Source organism: Solanum verrucosum, unplaced genomic scaffold, assembly GCF_900185275.1.
Source record: "Solanum verrucosum unplaced genomic scaffold, falcon-dt-bn FXZP01000115.1, whole genome shotgun sequence".
In the NCBI taxonomy this organism is placed as follows: domain Eukaryota; kingdom Viridiplantae; phylum Streptophyta; class Magnoliopsida; order Solanales; family Solanaceae; genus Solanum; species Solanum verrucosum.
Window position 1 is genome coordinate 1,717,121 of NW_026020680.1, and position 7,623 is coordinate 1,724,743.

Sequence of the window (7,623 nt, forward strand, 5' to 3'; positions counted from 1 at the left end):
CTCCACGCTTTGACACCTTTTGGCAATTTGCCTACTAATTCCTTCATCCTGTCTGGGTGGCTCAAAATATAATTCGTCCTTTCAAATTTGAAATCTGTCGCAAAACGATGGCGATACAAGTGCTCCAAAAACCACATTTGCAATAGAATGCTGCAACCTTCAAAAAAGTCTTCCCCTTCTCTACATTTAGTCAAAGCACGATAAATGTCAGCCAACATCATTGGCAAGATAGTGGATTTCTTTTTCTTCATCATAACAGCGACTATTCCCGACAGACGAATACTGATTTTTTTATCCCTTCTTGGAAAAACCATGGTTCCCAGAAAGGCCACCATGAATGCTTCTTGTCTATGTTTTTCCCAAGTAGGGAGGTGTTGCCCATTTTTAAGTTGTTTCCCGTAGTCTGAAAATCCTTCTTTCTTTCCATATCTTGAGTATAGAAATTCCAAGGAAACCAAACCATTATCGAAACACTCCTTATGAGGATAGATGATGTGCATTTGTTCTAAAAATTTGTTCCCGCTGACGTTTCTTGGGGCTATGAGTGTTTTGCTTCGGAGATCCTTGCCTAACCCTGTGAAACCACCCAACTCCTCCAATGTAGGCGTCAACTCAAAATTGCTAAAGCGAAACACATTGCTTGTAGAATCCCAAAAAGGGATCAAAGCCTCGATCAAATCTCTGTCAGGACTAAATCTCATGATATCTGTGAGGAAACCAAGATGTTTGAATATCTCAGTTCGCCTAAACTCATGCATATCGTTCCACCAAGCCATGAGTAGTGGTGGGGTTTTATCCGTGATCATGAACTTTGGGGGATCATTAACCATTTCGACTGCTTCATCCCTTGGTCTTTTATCACATCTCATAGATTTCATGGTTATCTGGTTAGGAAAAGAAACTCGCGATTTAAAACCAAATTTAACTTATGAAATTTTGATAATTCGAAATCATTTGTTGAAGTAGTAAAAATAAAAAAAATATATATATATGAAAAATGACTCAGAATGCCTAAAGTGGTCATTGTTTCGAAAACGACTTTTGTTGACCTTCCTTAAGGGAAGCCTAGGTTGGTTTAAGAGAAAATGATCGGATAAAGAGATAATTTTGACAAGTGAATCATGAAGAACAGAAAGAAAAAGAAATAAAAAGAAGGTGGATATGCCTTATTTGAAACAAATTTAAAGACATACATATATATAATAATTTATTTTATTGCATTATTATTATTTTTTTTTTTTTACTATAACCTTTTTTATTTATATATTTATTTTTTATTTTTATTTTTATTTGTTGTAAAAACTTGATGTTTTGATAAAAGCGAGAATACAATTGAGGGTTATATATATATATATATATATATATATATATATTATTTTCACTTTGTTTATCTTGAATTATTTGCTGGAAAAAAAATAGACGTTTCTTCTTTTAGTCAATTATTTAAAGCCGGTCAACATTTGTTATAGTCTTTCACATGATGCAACAAGTAGCACAAAAATGTACATGATGGTCTCAAGAACAGGTACCTGTCCTAGACAGACCCGGCCCCCATGCCGAGTCTTGCTAAGTTAAATGCACGTGATGCAGATAAAGCGGAATCTAGTAAGGATATCATGTATGGAGGTTTCAGTTCTACTAAGGTTAAACTTGTGGAGCAAGGTATCTAGACTGGCTGTAAAACGAGCGGACAACTCGAGTTAGGGAGTAGCAACGTACCGGTAGCAGCGCTTTCCGGCTTTGTGCATGGGTGCTCCCTATCCTAAACATGTATGACTAAATATCCTTCACCATGGACCGAAGATCCACTGGCTATCTTAACAGAAGTGGGGTGCGCAGTCGCAATTCCCATACTTGTATTATAGAAGACTCAGAGGGGTGCGCGAGAGAAGACAGTTATAATGCAATGCAAATAATATTAAAATAGTAAACAATTAGCACATTCAGCCAACAAATACAATATCCAAAACATAAATAATTAAGTAAATAGTCATATATAAGTCAATATTATAAGCTCGAATTCTGGTTATTCCCCGGCGGAGTCGCCATCTGTCACACCCTTTTTTTCCTCAATATTTAATTTAAGTATGTTTTGAAAGAAAAAGAGTTTCTCCAATTAAAGTGACATTTTTGAAAAGGGATTATTTTATTATTCAGAGTCGCCACTTGGAATTGAGTTTTGGTGTTCCAAGTCACCTTATTATTTAAACCCCTAATCAAAAGGAAATTTGACTCTTTATTTTTATTGGTCTGCGAGAACAAAGATCGGGTAAGGAATTCTGTTGACCAAGGGGAAGGTATTAGGCACCCCTCGAGTCCCGTGGTTCTAGCACGGTCGCTTCATTGACTATATATGACTTAAATTAATTTTCAGATATTGTATTATTAACTTAATAATAAAAGTTATTTACCTCATTATTTGGTTTATTTTAAACCTATTTATATTATATTAATATATTTTCGTTAATTAAAAAGAATGTATATCACATAAATTTATTCAAACATAATAAAGTAAAATTAATAGATGGATATTTACAAATCTTGATTTGTCTGGTAATTTCTTTTCTTCTCCTTTTCTTTTTCATGTATTTGTATTTATTTATTTTTTTATTGTGGATAGAAAATATATGGGTATCTAATTGCTAGGAATTAGAATTTGTGTGGGATTGAAATTTTTTGAGTTTGAGTATTTTAGGATTGTATTTTCTTAGTTAGATTAGAAATAGAAATAAAATTTTTATGTGATTTGGAATTAGTTTTAGCAAGAAATTCTAAATAGATTAGGACTATTTTTTAGAAAGATTTTTTCCTTCTTAATTTTTTAATTTTTTTTTCTTTACTTTTTATCCCTTTTTTGACGTTTTGGTTTTATTAATTATTATTTTATTTTTTTATTTTTGTTTTGTCTCTTTGTATTATTTATTTTTTTACGTTTTTTTTTTTTACTTTATCCTTTATTTATTTATTTTTAATATTTTTTTTATTCTTTTTGGACATTCTGTTTCTCGTCTTCTTCTTCTTTTTTTTGTTGTTGTTTATTTTATTTTATTGTTTTAATCATCTTACGTTTTCTGTTTCATTTTTTCTTTATTATTATTCTTTTTGTTCTTCTTACTTTTTGGTTTAACTTTTTTTTTGTTTCTGTTACGCTCTATTTTTTATTATTATTCTTTTCGGTTTACGTATGTTCTGTTTATATATATATATATATATATATATATATATATATATATATATATATATATATATATATATATATTTATGCTTTCTCATTTTTAAAAAAAATTAGTTTTCTTAATTATTCATTATTTATTTTTTTAACCATAAATCTCTAAACAAATATTCATATATCCTCTTAATTATATATCTTAATAATTCGAATTAAAGCGATAATCATCTTAACACTTATTCTAAAGGCAAACTATTTTTTTTTATCAAAAATAATATATTAAAAAAAAGAAGAAGACTAAAACACATTCCTCATAGGTTTTCTAAAGCATTAATTTATATCCTAATCTAACAAGTCTACAAATAATTTCAACAAAAAAAATTCTTAAGTGAAAACTAAGGTCCAAGAAACATTAGCTATTCAAAATTAAATATCACGAAACCAATTTCAATATTAATTACATCTAAAGAGCATAAAACAATAATTAAAAAAAATGTATGATACATCTTTTATTTTTATTTTTATATTATTCTAAAGCAAGAAACTTAAACGGTTACGTTTTTCTAAGCATTCATAAATTCATCACAAACAATGGTAGATAATAATAACATGCGACTCAGAAAACTTCATATTATTGGAATCAAATTTCGTACGAGCATTCCAACTACATTATGCGAGAATTTAGAGTTACCTCGCTGCGAAAATCGATACCACAAAAACAACTGCTACTATCTACTGATTTCCAAAGTTAATAGCTAATATTAACTTTAAAGAGCCACGAATCCGAAACCTTGAGTGAAACCTTGAACGCTGACTTAATTTTCAAAATAAAACTCACTTTTTGTTATCTTTTTCTCTCTGTGATTTTTTTTCTGTGTGTCTGTGTATGTCTATGTGTATCCCCTTTTTTTCTTTACTGAGCGTATGTTTTTATAATAGTTTGGGGTGTGAGTCTGGTGCTAATTAAAAGGAACGTGATGGAGTGGGATTAGGATTTAATTTAAAATTTAGTTGAGAATTTTTAGGATTGAGATAAAGGAAGAAAAAAAGAATAAAATAAAATAAAGAAAGAATGAACAGAAAAAGAAAGAAAAGAAAAAAAAACGTGTAAAAATAAAAAAATAAAAAGAGAAAAAGAGAAAAGATCGTGCAAGAGGGGAAGAAAAGAAAGAAAAAAAAAATAAAAAATAAAAAAATAAAAAAAAACTAAATGGGAGGAGGATTTTTAGTAAATAAGTTAAGGAAGTTGGGGGTAATTAGGATAAAGGTAAGGTAATTTGAAATTTTTAGGACTCTTCTTTTTATTCTTTATTATTATTATTATTTTTCCTTCTACTTTTCCATGATATATACGACTATTATTATTTTTTAGACTAGATAAAATTTGAAAGATTAAAACAAAATACGTTAAATTCAAAAGCTTTCTTTATTAAACTTTAAACATAAAGTGAGCTTATAATTTGTTGTAATTTTCAATTTATTTTAAATATAACCCTACTGAAATAATAATATTTAAGTATTAAAATTGAGCGTAAAATTTTTATGTTTTGGTCAAAAATTAGGTGTTCACAATAGATAAATTATTTTGATTTATATTTCCAAATGACATATATGGCAAGAAATGTGATCTAAATGCCTTAAACTAATTCAAGTCAATTTGTTTAGTTTTCTTTACTTTTAAACATTTCAATATATATAGTTGAATAAATTGCTACTTTGTTTGGAAAGAATAAACTTTTCCCCTCCAAAAGTTTGTCATTATACCAAACTACAATTTTGTACTTTGTCACTTTCAACTTCATCTATATACAAAAGATATTTTGGACTAGGAGAAAGATGATGCTATTCCTTCTTTTGTTTTTAGCTTAAATTGTAACTTTTTATTGATGTCATCTCTCATTGTTGTATCCAGCTATTTTCATTAAGAAATTTTAAGAATTCTAAATAAAAAAAAAAAAACCTCATAGTAAGAGTGACTTGATTGTTAAAAAATATAATACAATTTATATAAGATTATTTTTAAGTTTGAATTGGTTATTATGATTTATTTCTGTTTAACTATGTAAAAATAAAAATAGTAAAAACACTTTAAATTTTACTAAACATATGTTTAGTTGTTCAATACTATACAAGTTTAAGTGCATATTTGTGCACATCCAAAGTTAAAGAATATAGAAGCCAGATGAACTCAAATTATAGAACATATTTATGTACTATGCCTATAAATTAAGTTTTTTCTACCTATTTTTATGTAATAGAAAGTAGTTGAGAGTAGCATAAATGCATCGAAAATTTATTAAGATTATGAATAAATTATTTTCAGCTTTTTACTTCGACTAGATATATACTCATATCTACCATAGCAAATTTAAATTATATCAAACAAAAAAAATTGAAATACGGCTATACACATAATTTAAATTAGCATTCATATAGGCGATTGTACATGTTTAATGTAATACACTTTAATTTCTTCTTGCATGATAAAATTTGTAATTTTCCTCTTTTGACATATTAATTTTTTTAAAATTAAAATATAAGATTATTAGAAAGGGAATATGCCTTTTCTTCAAGGAGCTAGGTATCTTTTTTTTTGGGTTAATAGAAAGGTTTAATATACTCATATTGTTTGTTTCTCATATCCATAAACTATTATTGCTTTTGTTCATGCTTGTCCTTTCTTGCCCTAAGGGATAAATTCTATTACCATCTTTTGGTTATCAAGTGTGTTTCTTTATTTCCATTTATATTATTATAATTTTTATTTTGCAGCTTTTTGATTTATCAAACGTCCTCAAACGATAATTAAACGTTTGTAAAATAAAATAAAATGAAACTTATGTAGTATTAACGCTCTCCATGCCAATTCCCACCTCTTGTTTGAAAATCCTAATTTTTTGAGTTTCACGGTTAAACTTTTTTACTATGCAACACTCTTTACAAAAATAAATACATAATACATATATCTCTAATATACGATAGCATTTTTTGATCTTCCGTTTTAATCTTTGTTTTTTCAAATAGCTAGAACCTAATTTGGTTTTTGATTTAAATTCTAGTTTCAAGTTTGCGATGAATCGTTTGATTAAATTAGGTTACTATTGAGAATTTTAGTAGTTGTTTGACTACGTACTCTTGGTTTGCCTGTCTCATACATTTTGAAAATATTTTTAAAGATATATAGTTAACAAATTTAAAAGAATAATTACATGCTCAAGTATCTATAGTGGGTCAAACTAACAATTTTTTAAAATCTCTTTAAAAATGATTCCTTTTTGTTTTTAAATTCGTAGTTTGGGGGTGGATTTGCAAAGTCTAAAAGTTTTATGAAGTGTTGATACATCACAAAGTTTCCACGTGTACTTCTTCACAGCTAAGTGAAGTTCCTGGCAATTAATTAATTAGGCATAAACCTCACGTTTCAAGTGTGAAAATTATTGCATCAACTTTGACTTAGAATTTTTCTTTTATGTCAATATTACTGTTTATGTATTTATCGGAAAATGGCATAGTTGAATTTATATGAGATTAAAGACGTGTGTTTTTAGCTTAACTTGTAGTTTTTTTCTCTAAAAACCACTAAACCCCACGGGAGGCACTCCATACGGTCAGTGGCGTACGCAAAAATTTTCGTAAGTGGTGTTACCTTTTAAAATGAAAAAAATAAATTAAAAAATAATGGCATACCATATTAAAAAGAAATATATATATATATATATATATATATATATATATATATATATATAAATAAAATCCTTTTTTGAAATTGTAAAGTTCTGTATTTATTTCTATTAAGTTATAACTTTTTTCTAGTTGTGTATCAGATAAACTTAGCTCTAATAATTCAATTTCTTCAATAACATGTATCTTAGTACAATTACATTCTTTTCCTTTATAGATTCTGTCTTTCGAAGTATAGTCTTTCCATAGGAGTATTTAACCTTGCATCTTCTACTCTTGTCTGTGATCGGAACAAAGTGTTTCCCAATAATGTATGTAAGTATATATCTTTGTCTTTTTGCCCACTGTTACTTGAACTTGAACTGGATGCCTTGTCTTTGTTCTTATATGTACTCATTCTGAAAATAAATAATTAGGTTTCATAAGTCTGCTTAGTTGATCTGCTAAGGAATTATATTTTCCTTTTATATGCTCTAAAGATATATTGTATATTGATGTAGCGTCTAAAAAATTTAGCCATCTTCTTTTACTACTATTTTTTCCTTCTATTTTCTGGTGGAATTTTACAATAGCCTCACAATCAGTTCTTACCAAAATTTCTTTTTTATTAATAATAAATAATTTAAAATTATTTAATCCATATATGACTGCTAGAATTTCTGCATCTATGCTACTCATGTTTCCTTTCTCTTTGTTCTTTCCACTGTGATAGGCGCAAATTTTTTCATCTTTCTTGTCTCCATATTTATTGTTCTTTGTCTTTAATACTGCTC

The 7,623-nt window shown here is 27.8% G+C and overlaps 1 pseudogene; it reads right to left on the reverse strand.

Annotated features, from left to right (window-relative positions):
• Positions 1-262: 262 nt before the first annotated feature.
• On the reverse strand, positions 263-1,770 carry LOC125812260 (uncharacterized; annotated as a pseudogene).
• Between the last annotated feature and the right edge of the window lie 5,853 nt (positions 1,771-7,623).